The sequence below is a fragment of the Antechinus flavipes genome, chromosome 2, assembly GCF_016432865.1.
Source record: "Antechinus flavipes isolate AdamAnt ecotype Samford, QLD, Australia chromosome 2, AdamAnt_v2, whole genome shotgun sequence".
In the NCBI taxonomy this organism is placed as follows: Eukaryota; Metazoa; Chordata; class Mammalia; order Dasyuromorphia; family Dasyuridae; genus Antechinus; species Antechinus flavipes.
This window is the reverse complement of record NC_067399.1, coordinates 146715632-146732289: the sequence shown is the minus strand read 5'-3', so window position 1 is coordinate 146732289 and position 16658 is coordinate 146715632. Positions and strand designations below refer to the sequence as shown.

General features: G+C 37.9%; 1 long non-coding RNA gene across 1 annotated transcript; it reads left to right on the top strand.

The window, feature by feature from the left end:
- Positions 1–1037: 1037 nt before the first annotated feature.
- Positions 1038–12033, top strand: LOC127552406 (uncharacterized). The gene is made up of 4 exons (XR_007951367.1): positions 1038–1142; positions 7692–7785; positions 10921–11041; positions 11905–12033. It is a non-coding gene; the product is annotated as an uncharacterized LOC127552406 (long non-coding RNA).
- The last annotated feature ends 4625 nt before the right edge of the window (positions 12034–16658 follow it).

Here is a 16658-nt window from a genome sequence, read left to right as displayed (position 1 = left end):
ATTCACACCTTTAAGAGAGCATATATAAGCTAGGAGCCTCAACCAGGATTCAGTCGGGGACATGAGGACCAGAAGGACAAGCCCACTCTCGGAGGAGGAGACAGATTTATTCCAACTTCCACCCTTGTGCTGGCTGGAGAGATTCGGAAGGAGCTAGAGGCTGAAGCTGGAAGAGACAAAGGACTAGCAGCAAGAGCTCTCAGAACCAAGGAGAGAGATAGGCCTCTAAGAAAACTAACTGGGCTATTTTGAAGGAAACAATAAAGGATTTGGACTTTAACTCCTGACTGCATTTGTGGTGATTATTACTTTGAACTGAAAGAAGGCTGCTCCCAGAAGCCCCCCAAAAAACCTGCTACCAGAGAACATTAAGTTTTAGAGAAGAGAATATTACAATTGTGATGGAATACTATTGGGCTATAAGAAATGACAATGGGAATAGTTTCAGAAAAACATGGCAAAAACTATGTGAATTGATACAAAGTGAAATGAGAAGAACCAAGAGTTCATTGTGCACAATAAGAACAATGTTGCAGTGATGATCAAATGTGAAAGACTTGACTACTCTGATCAATACATTGAGCCAAGACAATTATAAAGGACTCATGATTAAAAAAAAAAAATGCTATCCACTTCCAGAGAGAGAATTGACCAACTCTGAGTTCAAACTGAAGTATGTTTCTCACTGTAATTGTCTTACTTTGTGTGGGGGGGAAATATGGCTAATATATTTTGCATGATTTCACATATATAATTGATATATTGTATGTCTTCTCAGTGGGCATGGGAGGGGCAGTGAGAGGGAAGGAAAAAATTTAAAACTCCAAATTTAAAAAGAAAAGCAAGTCTAAATGTAAAAAAGAGAGAGATCATATACATTTACAAGCATATGTGTATATAAGTGCTCACCTGATTCTGGCCTGTGCTATTCCAAGTTAGTAAATAATATTAGTAAACATACACACAAAATGATCCTTTTTTCCCTTAAACCTCTCTCCTCTGTTTTTGGCAAGCCTTCTTTCCATGTGACTGACTGCTCCTCCCTATAAAAGCAGCCTCTGAGCCTTTTCAAACCATCTTCCCTCCTCCGGGAAACAACTGTAAACCTTGCTCTGTTCATCAGATTTACACTACCAGGAATGGTGAGTTACAATATTCTTGTTTAGCCCTGCTCCATTACAAATGTTGCCTCCCTTTGTGTTTGGGGGCTAGAAGACCCCCCACGTGCTGTTAGTTCTTTCCTAGGGCAAAGACAAACTATCTTAGTTATTACCTACTAAAAAGCAAAACTTTCTCTGCCTCCGAAGGACCTGCATGGGAAAGGCTTCATTATACTTACTGGGCCTACCTCATGAGGTGGGACCAAATGTGTAAGGTATATAAATATGTTGGAAGAAATTCCAGTTCATCTCTTGTTTTCCCCATTTCCCACCCCACCCCCTTTCCTTCTCTTCCTCTGCTGTTTTTGCTGTGTTATTTATGTGTTGCTGTTGTTGTTAGCAAGCAAAACAAAACTGCTCTCATTAAAAATTTACTGAGTTGTAAAGAACTAACAGCACACATGGGTTCTTCATGTCCCTGAAAAGCAAAATAATTATCAATGGAGAATCACTAAAATATGCAGACATGTGAAATTTGCTCAGTGAGATGCAGTGACTGAATTCATCATTTTCACCAATTCTATCACTTCATGTCTATATTCTGAGCAGAAGGTCATAGCCATTTTAACATTTTTCTATTTTCATATTCTTTAATTTTTAATTTAATACTATATTATTTTAATCAATTATATGTAAAGATGGTTTTCAAAATTCATTCTTGTAAGATTTTGAATTCCAATTTTTTTTTTCTCCTTCCCTCCCTTTTCTTCCCCCTCTCCATTCTAGCAAGCAATCTGATATACAGGTACATTTATTTTGAACATATTTCCATATGAATCTTGTTAGAAAAGAAAAATCAGAATAAAAGGGAAAAACAATGAGAAAGAAAAGTAAAAATAGTATGTTTCATTCTGTAATTTCCAAATTTCTTTCTCTGACTACAAATGGCAAAAGTTTATTGGAATTGCCTTAGATCATTGAAATGCTGAAAGAACAAAGTGTATGATAGTTGGGCCTCACACAATCCTGTTGTTGCTGTGTACTTTCCTGGTATTGCTTGCTTCACTCAGCATCAGTTCCCATAAGTCTTTACAGCCTTTTCTGAAATCAGTCTGTTCCATTCTTATAGATTCTTATATATTCTATTATATATTACAGATATATATTGTTTATATATCTATAATACATAATATTATTTTATATAGTTATATAATATATAATAGATATATGATATAGATATATATTCTTATAGAATAATTATATTCCATTATATCATAACATAACTTATTCATTCATTCCCCAAGCAATGAATATGCACTCATTTTCCATTCCTTTACCATCACAAAAAGAGCTGCTACAAGCATTTTTGCACATGTGGGTCCTTTTCCCTTTTTATTTTATGATTTCTTTGGAATACAGATCCAGTAATGGCACTGCTAAATCAAGAGAGGTATGCATGGTTTTATAGCTCTTTGGGCATAGTTTCAAATTGCTCTCCAGAATGACTGGATCAGCTCACAATTCCACCAACAATGTATCAGTATCCCTGTTTTTTCACATTCCCTCCAACATTTGTCATTATCTTTTTCTGTTTAGCCAATCTGAGAGGTATAAGGTTGTACCTCAAAGTTGTTTGAATTTGTGTCTGTCCAACTAATAGTGCTTTAGGGAATTTTTATATGACTATAGATGGCTTAAATATCTTCATCTTCGTATCCTATGACCATTTGTTGACTGGGGAATTACTTGAATTCTTAGAAATGAGGCCTTTATCAGAAACATGGATTGTAAAAATTGTTTCCCAGATTTCTGCTTCCCTTATAATCTTGGCTGTATTGGTTTTGTTTGTGCAAAACTTTTAAAATTTAATGTTATCAGGTTTATTCATGTATTTCATAGTACTATTTCTTGTCTGGTCATAAATTCTCACTTCTCCTAAGATCTGATGGGTAAACTATCTCTTGATCTTCTAATTTGCTCACAGTATTCCCCTTTATGTCTAAATCATGTAGCTATTTTGACCTTATCTTGGTATAGTTGTAAGATGTTGGTCTATGCCTAGTTTCTGCCATATTATTTTCCAATTTTCCCAGTAATTTTTGTTGAAGAGTAACCTAAAAAAATAGAATCTACTATCAAATAATAGATTACTATAGTCATTGATTATATGGTCTTATGAATCTAACCTATTCCACTGATCCACCACTGTATTTTTTAGCCAAATGGTTTTGATGACTGATGCTTTATAATATAGTTTTAGGTCTCGTATGGCTAGGCCACATTCCTTTGCTTTTTTTTTTTTTTTTTTTTTTTTTTTTTCACCAATGGGATTCTTTCAATGACTATTTTGTTCTCTAGTTCTAGCATATCAAGTAAGTTTTCTTTGATGATTTCTTGAAAGATGCTTCCAGGCTGGTTTTTTTTTTTTTTTTACTTGTGGCTTAAATTATGTCTCCTGGATCTATTTTCTAGTTTGGTTATTTTTCCAATGAGATATTTTATATTTTCTTCTATTTTTTCATTCTTTTTATTTTGTTTGACTGATTATTGTTGTCTCATAGAATCATTTGGTTCCATTTGCCAGTTCTAGTTTTTAATGTATCCTTTTCTTCAGCCAGGTTTTGTATGTCCTTTTCTATTTGGCTAATTCTACTTATTAAAGTGTTGTTTTCTTCAATCAATTTTGTCCTTCTTTTTCCAAGTTGTTGACTCTCTCTTGTGTACCTCATTTCTTTTTCTAATTTTTCTTCTACCTCTCTTATTTGATGTTTAAAATCCTTTGTAAGCTCTTCCAAAAAGGCTCTCTGGGCATGAGACCACTTCATATTCTCCTTTCTGGTTTCACATTTTGTCGCCTTCTGAGTTGGTGTTTTGGTCTTCCCTGTCTCCATAGTAGCTTTCTGTCGTCAAAGTTCTTTTTTCTTTCTTGCTCATTATCTTTATTTCTTCTTTATTTTTCTCTCGAGCAACTTTAAGGCTGAGCTCAGTTCCTGAGGCATGGGAGGACTATTCCGAGTTTCTTGTGTAGTTTTGAGAACAGAGACCACTTGTATTTGGTGACAATACTCCCAGCACTGGGGCTAGCCCCCCAGTCCTGCATTTTGTCCTTTAGTTTCTCAAGCTGGGCCTGGAGGCTACCCCACTGGTCTGCTATTGAGTCCAGACCAGGAATCTTGCCTATTGGTTCATCCTGTGCTAAGACCAGCTTGCCCAGATACATCTGAGCTGGGCTGTGTTCCCATTTCACCCAAGTGAAACTGATCTTTCCTGAAGTACTTCCAAGCTATCTTGTGTTGCAAAATTCTTTAATTTCATCTCTTCTTAGGGTATGTCATTTCAGAATTTATTCAGAGGCTTGTTTTCATGTTGTTTCCAAGGGAAAGTGGGAGGACTCAAACAACTTCCTGGTTTCTCTTTGTCATTTACCATTTAACTTTCACCAGGCTCATCTAGGGGAATTCCTATTTATTCACATTACTACTAACCTCTGACATATATCTAGTTTTTGAAAACATAAGTTTTGTGGTACGATCCTTTCAGAATCAGTATAACCTTGAGAAATCATTAGTGCCTTGGGATTTCTTGTTTCTGGACCATAGAATATGGTCTTTTAAAAATAATCATTACACTGAGTTAGTAAGAACTATTATTTAATTCTAAAACATGACATAAAAATTCCCTAACTCTGAAATACATTCTAGACCTAAACTATTCAACATAATTTCCTTAGAGAAATAAGTGCAATTTTATCTAACTTTTCTTTGATACCTTTTCCTTGATTGGTTTGCCTACCTACCACCTCCTTGCTAGTTTTATATTAATGGTCTGCATTCCCCAATTATTTCACCGGATCACAGAATCTGATTTGCAAAGAACCTCACAGGCTTTGAGTTCAAACTCTATCTGAGTCCGAACTGGCCTCCCAATAGCAATCATGTAGCTTCTGCTAAAAAAAAAAAAATGCCAGTGAAGAAGAGGAACAGACCATCTCCCAAAACAGTCCATTCTACTTATGGATAGCCTCCAGTAGTAGAAATAGTACCTCTCTGTCAAGCTTAAGTTTGTCTTCATGATTTTCAGAAATGGTGGAGTGAGAGAGATGCAAAAGAAAGTGCAAAAAGTCAGTGAGCAAAAAATGCCTGAAAAAAGCAAAATTGATCAAATGGAAAGGGAGGAACAAAAACTCCTGAGGAAAATAATTCCTTAAAAATTATAAATGAGAAATAGAAGGTAATGACTTTATGAGAAATTAAGAGATAATGAAACAAAATTTTTAAAAATGAAAAAAATAGAAATATATCATTGGAAAAATACCTGACTTGGAAAATAAATCCAGGAGAGATAATTTTAAAATTATTGAACTACCTGAAGTTCATGATTAAAAAAAAACAGTGTAGTACTTATATTTTAAGAAATTATCCAGGAAAACTGTCTTGATTTTCTAGAGACAGAAAGTAAAATAGAAATTGAAAGAATCCACTGATCACCTCCTGAAAGGGCTCCCAAGATGAAAACTCCTAAGAATATTATAACCAAATTCTTGAACTCCCAAGTCAAGGAGAAAATACTGCAAGTCTTCAGAAAGAAACAATCCAAGTTCAGTGGAGTTATAGTCAGGATACACAAAATTTAGCACCTTCTACATTAAAAGATAAGAAATCTTGGAATATGATATTCCATAGAGCAAAAGAGCTAGGATTACAACCAAGAATCACCTACCCAGCAAAACTGAGTATAATTCTTTGGGGGTGAGAGGTAGAGAATGGATTTTCAAGCATTTGTGATGAAAAAACCAGAGCTGAATAGAAAATTTGATTTTCACATAATAGGGCTCAGGAAAAGCACAAGGGGGTATAATCAGGAAAGGGAAATCATAAGGGAGTTATAAGTTGAATATTAAAGGATAATATCTAAAAAACATAAAATTAAGGGATGAGAGAGGAATGTACTGGGAGAAAGGAAAAGGGAAAGGTAGAATGGTACAAATTATCTGCCATAAAAGAGGCAATAAAAAGCTTTTACAGTGGAAGGGAAGAGGGAGAGTGAACCTTACTCTTATCAGAATTGACTCAAAGAGAAAATAACATACCTATACAACTGGGTACAGAAATCTATTTTACCCTGCAGGAGGGGAAGAGATTTCAGAAGGCCGGAAATGATAAAAGGGAGGGCCTACTGGGGGGGGGGGGGAGAGGGATAGGTAGAAACAAAACACTTTTGAGGAAAGACAGGATGAAAGGAGAAAGAAAGAATAGAATAAATAGGGTCAATTTAATTGTGAAAAGGATTTTTGAAGCAAGTTTCCCTGATAAAGATCTCGCTTCTCAAACATATGAATTTTTCAAATTTATAAAAAAAAATGAGAGCCATTCTCCAATTGATAAATAATCAAAAGATATGAAGTTTTCATATGAAGTAATCAAGGATTTATAATTATATGAAAAAATATGCTCATTATTCATTGGAGAAATGCAAATTAAAACAATTCTGATTTACAATCTCATACCTATTACATTGGCTAATAGGACAGAAAATGACAAATATTAGGGGGAATGTGAGAAAAATGAGACATTAATGCATTATTGTTGGTGGAATTGTGAACTGATTCAATCTTTTTATAGAGCAACTTGGAACTATACCCAAAGGGCTATAAATTCATGCAAATCCTTTGATCTGCCAACAGCACTACCAATATTTACAATAGTTCTTTTCTCAGTAAAAATTAAGGGGATGCTGATCAATTGGGGAATGGCAGAACAAATTTTGATATGTGGTTATTATAAAATACTATTTTGCTATAAGAAATGTAAGATGCTCTCAGAAAAACCTAGAAAAACTTTCATGAGCTGATGCAAAGTAAAATGTAGTGTACAAACAGCAATAATAAAAGATGATCAGCTGTGAATGACTTTGCTATTTTCAGCAATACAATGATGCAAAATAACTCTCAGAGATTTATGATGAAAAATGTTATTTATACTCAGAGAAAGAACTGAATATAGACTAAAGCATATTTTTTAAATGTTATTTTTCTTGAGGTTTTTGGGGAGTTTTTTGGACAGAAAAGAATATATGTTTTCTTTTACAACGACTGTTATGGAAATGTGCATAACTTTACATGTGCCTTCTCAATGAAGGGTTGGGGCAAGGAGGGAATAAGGGAGAGAATTTGGAACTCAAAGTTTTAAAAACAAATGTTAAAATTATTTTATGAGTAGGTGTGGGGAAATATAAAATTATAATTAAAAAGAAAAAAAGGATTTCTGATTCCTTTGAATTCTCTGGATTTTTCCTTCAACTTATTAAATGAATTAATCATTTACTTAATTTTATTTATTAATGAATAAATTATTGATTAAATGAATGAATGAATGAATAAGCATTACTCATACCAGGTAATGTGCTAAGCCTAAGGATTCAATTCTAAAAGAGACATGGTACCTGCCTTCATGAAGCTTATATCTTAATAGAGGAAGATACATGTGGAGTAAAATGTTGGCTAGAAGAACCGGAGCTCTTTGGGGCACCCATTGGATTGGCAGGAATAGGTGGTTATTCGATGTGTTTTTCAATGTTAGCTAATCATTGCAGGAGCGTCTGATGGTTCTGATGTTGCTGTGCTCTGCCCTGGCACTGACCCACGGATACTGTTATAGAGTACAACTTCGCAGGATCTCAAAGTTTGGTAAGAAAAAATCACCAGGGGAAATTATTCCCTGCTTTGAAATGTTGCCTGGTTGCCTAGGTTAAAACCTAGAAGAGACTTATAAGAGAAGCAAAGTTCCCATCACTACAGGTGGTTGTGATAAAGAAGGGTTATTCAGATGGGGAGATTTGAAAGGTGCAGATCTACCTAACAATTTCTTACATTCTGTTATCTGAAATTCTGCCCATTAAAGTTTCAGTAATTTAGGGATACCTGTGGACTTTATTTTCATTTCTCTTAAGATGACTTCCATATGGTTATAGCTAATCCAAGTTTCCTATACATTTGCACTGAGCTTCCCTCCCACATCACCAGCTGGTGACATCTGTTCGCCTGCTTCTCCCAGAGGCATCTCAGACCCAAAGGTCCAAAAGAAAACTCATAAAATTCCCCAGAATCCTGCCACTCCTTCAAATTCCTCCCGCTCTCTGTTGAGGGCATTACTACGTAGTTAATTGGGTTCAAAATCTCAAAGGACCCACTGTTCCTGCTCCCATTTCCAGTCAGTTTCCCCATTTCCTTCATTCTCCCTTCGACCACCAGAAGTCACTTATCAAGCACTTGGTCCGTGACAGGTGCTGTGCTTAGCTCAGGGGATACAAGGACTTGCAAAAAGAAGTGAGCCTCCGGTCCCAGAGGAGCCCACGGTCTGATCACTTTTCTGGCTCCTCTTACCTGCCCTCCTTCATCTCTTCTTAGCCGCTGGCTATTTCCATAGGCTCTTTCTGTTTCCATCCTTCCTCCCTCCTTTTTTCCAGCCCCTTTGCACTTCATGATTCCAGATTTTTCAAAGGTTATCCCAATAGAGCACTGGCTCTGGAAGTTTCTCCTAACTTTCAGCAAAGGAATATTGATTAACTGTGTGTTTCTAGCCTTTGATCAATGACCTAACTCCCTTTGGAGAGACTCATCATCAGGTTGGCCACAGGGTAATAAGGTTTTCGATCATAGACAGCCTAGTAAAGAACATGGATGTGCATGGATGAAATGAGCAGGTGTTCCCTGTGCTTTTACAAAGGTCCTCTCAGTCCCACCCCTGGGCTACTTTCCCCCATTTCTGCCTGTCTCAGTCCCTAAATTTCTTTAAAACACTATTCTGGTGGAACTTACTAGAAAACCTTTTCTTGATATTATTATAATCACCACCTTAGTAATCATCTCTTGAAATTACTTTACATTTATAAATCTTTCATCAAGCATTTATTATGTGCCAGGCCCCAGGTAAGTGCTGGGAGACAACAAAAGGAGAAAAAAAATCTAATTCTTATCCTGAAGGAGCCCCAGGTCTAATGGGAGAGCCAACAAGTATATTCACCCAAAACATAGAAGATATATGTCATGTAAATGGAAGGTATTTCAGAGAAAAGTGAATAGCAGCATTGAGGAAAGTAGTCTCAGGGATAAAGGAAACTGGAAAAATCCTCTTGCAGAAGGTGAAATTTGAATGAATATGAGACAAGAAAGGAGAATCTTCTAAGTATAGTAGGACAAAGGCATGGAATCCAGAAAGGGGCTATTATGTTCCAGGAACTATTAAGAAAGTCAGTGTAACTGAACAGAAAGTAGGCAGACAGAAATGAATTATAATAAGATTATAAAGGTAGAAGGAGCACAGTTTTGAAATACAAACTGAGGATTTCATAGTTGATCCTAGATGCAATAGAATTTGTTGAGTAGGGTTATGACATGGTAAGAACTGAGGTTTAAGAAAATCTGTTTTGAGACTGAGTAAAGATAGACTGCAATGAGGAGAAATTTGGACAAGGAAAACCATGAAACCTTTAAAAGGATACTTACAATAATCCAAGCATCAGGACAAGAAAGCCTGAGCCTTATCCAAGCTGGCTGCTACATGAGGAGGAAAAGGGACCTGAAAGGAGAGCTATTACAAGGGTAGAGAGGGCATATTTTCTGTTTTCTTACAGGGGACCCATTGTATTGTTCTCTCTCCATCATTCATCCCTCTGATTCGGTGCTTTTTATCCCAGGGCATAAAACCAGTGTAGGTTCTGGATATACGATCAGTGGAATTGCTGCATTGAGCACTCACACTGATAAAATCACAGATCTTAAAATATAGTTAACATCATTATTATTTTGGCAAGATGCAAAAGAAATTAAATTTTAACCAGATTCAGTCTGTTAGTCAATCAGCAAGCACTTATTAACTGTGTGCTATGTGCCAAGCACTGTGCTAAATAATAGGCATATTAAAAAAGGGAAATAAAAGAGTTCTGCTCTTAAGAAGCTCTCCTGGAGTATGTGTGGGGGTGTTGGAGAGGTTAAGTAATAGAAAGACAAATTAACAGGTAGAAGTAAAGCAGAAGAGTTAATAGGGATATGAAATAAAAGATATATACAAACATTATAACAATGACCAGAAGTAAAATTTATTGGAAAAAAGGCAGAGATAGTAAGCATTGATCTCAAACAATGACAAACTTAAAAAAGATTTGATCAAGACTAACACTTACATTATATGTCAGCTATATAAAATTGTTTTAGATGTATGTGAGTGTATGTGTATATGTGTATGTATAAGTATTTTGTGTATGCTATATATATATATATATAGGCATACATGTGTGCATATACGCATATGTGTGTCTATGTAGACATATACATATGTACATGTCATATATATATATATATATGTGTGTGTGTGTGTGTGTGTGTGTTTAACTAAACTTGGGGAGGTGGAGGGCAGGAAAGGGGGAAAAGTGAATAAGGTAAAAATTCACAGCAGAAAATCTACAAGGAAGCAAAGAAAAGATGGACAGTTATTAATGCAATACCTGATATTATTATATGTTTTCATGAAATGGAAATTTATTGTTACATGCTTTGAATTCTTCCTGATGTTCAGCTGGGCACATGGGAGTGTTTTTCAGTTTTTTTCTTTTTTCCATGTTTCTTTTTCTATTTTGTTTTTTCTTATTCGCATTTAAGTTAAAAAAAAATTTTTTTAAGGTTGTCTTTTAAAAAAGAAGTTCTCAGTTAATAAGAAACTATCAAAATCCCCTATCATATGTTCATCTAATTCTTTTTGGATTAGGCTGGAATTATTCATAAAAATGGAATGGAAATGACTTTGTTGTGTATCTTTTTTAATAGGTCCCAGAAATAAATGCATTGATGAAACTGATAATAAAATATACAAGTTGGGCTCCAAATGGCAAAACAGCCAGTGTGAGACTTGTCTCTGCATGAAGGATGCCATGAGCTGCTGTGAAACGTAATGGCCTTGTTCCTGGGTGAAACTAAAGTCACTGGACACTCTAACTTACACTGCACTTTGGTTCTCTCCCTCTTTTCCTTCCTCTTTCCTTCCCCTTTTCTTTCTCTCCCTTTCTCTTTTTCTTCCTCTTTCTTTTTTTCATTCTATTTACTAAGTGTGCAGAGCACTGTGCTAGGCTTTCAGAGAAATGCAAAGAAAGGTAAGAGAGACCCTTTGCCTTCTTGAAGTATTAAATCTAGAAGCAGGTTAAAACATATACAAAAATAAATAAGAAATAAAATATGGCCAGGTGATGGGTACACAAAATACAAAGGGGGAATCCAAGTACAAAAAATTTTGTCTTTTCTTCACATCAGTCTTGGGAGGTAGATAACAAAAATGAAATTATCATTTCCATTTGACTGATGAGGACATTGATACACAGAGATTAAGTAACCAGTAAGTAAATGAGTAAGGGAATGAAACAAAATTTGAACTCGAATCTTTAGATTACAATTAATGTTACCTTTCCCCTATACTACATATTGCTCCTGCCTTTTTAAGGGGAATATTAAATTTCTCCCTTTGTTCCTCTAGCCCTTAACAGTGGCAGAAGTGCATATTTCAACCTTCCCTGGATGAAATGACTTTTATCTGATTTCCAGCTTTTCCTATTCTTTACCATTGAGCCTCTTCTATAAAGTTTATTCAGTTCAATTCAATAAGCAATAAGTTCTCCCATTTCCTCACCTGGAAAAAGGATCTTTAAAGTTCTTTCCATTTCTATAATCCTAAAAGTAGCAGCACATTGAATACCAGGAAAGTTGTATCAAGGGACTGTGGGAGGGACCCCACCAAGTCATTCTTTCTTTCTCTTTCAGATCAGGTGAGTGCTACTGAAGGACTAAGGATCCCCAAAAGAGCCTCCTTTGGTTCTCTGTTGGAGCATAACTGATATTTGTGCCTCTTGGAAATAATCATATAATAAACAGTGACACATAAATCACAAACCATCTGCAACATTACACATTATTATTTATTTAAAATAACGGTGACTACTAAAAGAGATTGAAGCATCAAATCTAGTAGCAGATTAAAATTCTTCTTAGATTTCAAGCTTTGGCTATATTAATGATAAGTATTCAGAATAAAATACCTAAAAGATTTCAAGATATCTTCACATCTACTACTAAGGATGAGGTAGGTCGAATGAGTCTTTGTTCTAGGCAGATATTAAATTGAGAGGGTAGAGAATTGGTTATAGAAATAGTGATTCTGTCAGAGAGAAAGGACAGAACTGTTAAAACTCCTATTAACTCCAGCAAATACCCACTCACCCACCTGCAACAGATTTATAAGATCTGGGGAAGCTGGAGACAGACATTGCTTCTTCTCTCAGGACCCTAGAGCTCCATCACTTTGGACACCTTCCACCCAAACTAAGGTTAGAAAGGGCCGTGAGTATGGGAACACAGGTGTCTCCCCCATTATTACAGAGCATTAGCTTGCTATTTGAACACAGAGGTGAGTCCCAGATGCAGGCAGGAGGAAAAGGATATCAGAATAATTTCCCTTGGGCTCCAAGCATCCATTCATGGGCTAATTAATAATTAGTTTGTAAGAATACTTGGTTAATGCAGGAAGCTGCCATCCAAAAGTAGTTGTTATTGGCAAGGGGGCTGATGGAAAGTGTAGTTTTGAGGGGTAGATATATGAAGGAAGTAAAAGCTTGGTGGGGAACGATGTCAAGGAACCTGGGAGCTCCAAAGAGGATGAGAGCCTAGGTTTGCAGACATGTACCAGCCAGATGCATGCGAAAGGTCCTACTACTCCAAACCAAATCAGATGCATGTGAAAAGTCCTACTACTCCAAAAGAATCATATCAGTAGAAGCCTTATCTTTCTCCCTGACCTGTTCAAGCAGTTAATAGGGAGATATAATTATGTTGTTTTCCTAGCTGTCATAGCTACTAGGATCTGGCTAGTTTATGTTCTCTGCACTTCCTTCCCCTCCCACTTCACTGCTGCCTGCCCACTGAAAGGTTAAACTTAAAAACCTGTTAGGCAAACATCCCCCCACCAAGGGGCATCTTAGACATTTACTAATTTTCCTGTATCGCTCTTTGCTAGAGCTTAGCCCAGGACTGCTATAGGAGGCTCAGGGAATGAAGCCATCACCAGATTGAAGAACAATAGTAATGATGAGGGATGAGGATACAATGAAGAGGTTAGGCAGGAATGGGTGGGCATCCTCCTCTCCAAAGCAAGTTCTGAGCGAAGGAATTTGCTAAATTCAGAGACTATATATGATAAAAAGGCTTTATTGCTAAAGAAACACCAAGAGGGATTCTCTTGGCTGACAAATCATTCTCAAGGGAGAAGTGATCTGCAAAAAGTCATTTTTTAAAGACCTATTTTATGTATGAGTCTAAGAGAAATCTCAAGTAAATGTGAAATCTTGCCTGGGGTTGTGACTTCCCCCAAGAAAGCTTATCTTGCTCTGAGAGGATGCAAGACCATTTGGGTTTGTAGATCAAAGAGTTCATGTTTTTTTGTGATTTTACATAATTTTACAGGGTTCAGGTCATACAGAGTTCACTATTGTCAGTAACAATAATAATCATAATAGGCATTTCTATAGCATTCTGAGTTTTGAAAAACACTCTGCATCCATTATCTCATTTTGATGAAGGGAGCCCCCAAACTCTTTCTCTTTCTCTTTCTCTGACTTTGGGAATGAGGCATGAAGTAAAGCACTTGAGAAGCTCCTTGAAGGAGAAATTCTCCTTGAACCTGCCTCTGTGAGACCCGCCCCAGGGAATCAAGATAAAAGTGGTTTATCTAGGTGGAGCTTGTTGAGTTCCTAGCTGGAGAATTCCAACCCTATTGAATTAAAGATTAGTCAAGAAAGACTCATTTAATTCCAGCTCAAGCCCACCCAGCCCCCATCAAGAGCAAACCCCAGCTTGTAGCCAAGGCTTCAATTATAAAAACGACAATTTTAAGCTCAGTCCTTGAAGAAGACCTAATATGCCATCCCTGGAATAGCAGCAAACCTCTGCCCGCTGAAATGATATTCTCTTTCAGCATTACTCTCTCGTTATCTGTCTCACCTATTTCCCTAACAAGATTTTATACCTCTCTGTTGGAATTTCTCTACTAGAAACTTTACTTCTCTGTCAAGACCTTGACACTAAGGAATTCAGTCTTTCTATTCCTGCATAGCAAGTGTGACTTCCTAATGCCAATAATAAACTTCTTATTATCAGTCTAGCTTTTCTGGTTCATAAATTCCTTTATGAAGGATCTCTGTGCCGCCAGAAGGAGGTTCCCACAACTCCCTGCCCTGTGCCAAATCCTAAGGGGATTTAGGGGAGCCAAACCTCTTCATTTGGTTCCCTGAATCCTGAACCTACCACTAACCTCATCATTTAACACTCTGACCACCAGGAACGCTAACCTCATCAATTTTAGACTCCTAACACCTCTGGACTAGAGACTGATTCTTACATTTGTCTCAAGCTGGAAGGAGGACAAGGCAGTGGCAGAGGGAGGTTTAAAAACAGCCTCCAATTCTGAGTTCCAGAGCTCTAGACAGAGTGAGGAGGCCTCCCAGGCCCTCCCAGGATACCAGACAAACCTCCAAAGAAACAAACCAAATGCCTGAAGGTCAGAATCAAGAAGAAATAAAGAGTTGGGGGGGGGGGGGTCCGCAATGTGCCCAGGGCCTTAGGGTTTCCACACACTGTCTGGCTTGACTCTTTGGAGACCTTTCTGGGCAGTAGCCAGGGCCCCCAGGAGCGGGAAGTAGCAATCATCCTGAGGGACAGGTGAGATGGGCAATGGTGGGCTCGTGGGGGGTCACATCCTAGGCCTAGAATAGGCACTCCAAGCCCTTCCTAATATTTTCAGAGGCTGATCCAAGTTCCTTCAGGCACCTCAGGCACTAAATCTACCTGGGATGTTCAGCTCAACTAATCTTCAAAAGGCCCCAAGGCAAGAGAATGGAAGCAAGTGAGGGCCCTTCCCTGGGGGTGGGGTTGGGGGGTGGAATTCTTAGCTCTCTCTCCTCTCCTCCCTCAATTCCAGAAACAGCCCAGGGTCCAGAGGAATCTCTGGGCAAACAGCTGAGCTCTTAGGCAGGCAGGTGGGAGAAACTGGAGACTGCCAGGCAGGAGCCCTGGGCTGACCATAGTATGAGGAGAGTACAGCCTGCCAATCAGAGAGCAGACCTACAGAGGCAGGGGGGAAATGCTGACTGGGGTCTAACTTCATTCTGGAATACAGACGACTGCCCTGGAGACATAGCCTGGCAACTCGTGCTCCAGATTGCTTCTACAGCTACATGTACTGATAAAAACTCAGGAAAGAAAGCTCTTCTCATCAAATTCCTTGATACCATCAAATGGGACAGCTTCATCAACTGTTGGGGTTTTATCAGTGAGCAGGACATATCATCTGTTCTGCAGCTGTGCCCTAAATATTATGGGACCTTTCCATCTGACCCGATTATTACTGGCATTGAAATATGAGTCAAATAAAAATCGTCATTACTGTGATTAATGTTGTTATTATGAAAACTATCTTCATGAGTTGGATACATTCGTGTGGGAAAAAGTCCCCAGTTCTACACTTAGAAGATAAATGTAACAGTCAGTTAACAAGAACTTATGAAGTTCCTACTGAGGGCCAGGAATGGTGCTAAATCCTAGGGATAAAAAAGGGACAATCAGTTCTTCCTCCTCAAGGAGCTCACAATCCAATGGGGGAGATAACCCCCAACTAACTATTATTATGTGCAAACAAGGTGCAGGCAGAATAATTTGAAGATAATTAACCAAAGGAAGTTACTACCAGTGATGACAAGTGAGCCAAGAAGAGCAAGATCATCAAGGCAAAGAATGTAAGAAAAGGCAGAATCAATGAGACCCTGGGATGCACGAGCCCCTAAAGGGACAAGAGACAGCAATGGTCAGATAGAAAAGAGGAATAAAAGGAGATATGGCTGGTGGAGAGACTTCAGAGGTAGGAAGGGCTGATTAGCTGTAGTCACTGAAAGAGGTGGCTGTGTGTGGGAGAACACACAGGTTCAATGAGGACAGGACTTGCTGTTGTCCTTCTCCTGTTCCTCCTCCCTCACACCTTCCCTCATGGCTCCAGCCCCCAGAGAGCTCCTAGTTCAGGAATCTGCCTACAGGGGACCCTCAGAAGAAGCTTGGACCGACTGATGGAGAGTCCGGTGACAGAAGCAAAACTATTTGGACTGCTAAGGAAATGGCTTATGCTCTTTCTGAGGGGGTAGGAGCTTATTGCCCCTGGTCCTCCAGGCTTCTTGGACATAGGCTTTGTCCAGAGCCACAAACACACAGGGAGTTCACATCCTCTGCATCTTGCTTAAGGAGATAGTAGTGATAAAAATAAAAGCTAGCATAGAGTCCTTTAGAAGTTTGCCAATGCTTTAACATACATTGTCTCACTTGATTCTCACAACCACCCCATAAGGTAGGTGCTATTATTTTTTTGCCATTTTACAGATGAGGAAATCAAAAACTGAGAGTCCAGGGGACTTGTCCAGGGTCATAAGCTAGGAAGTGCTCAAGGCAGGTGTTTAAATCCAGTCTTCCAGACCTAAGTC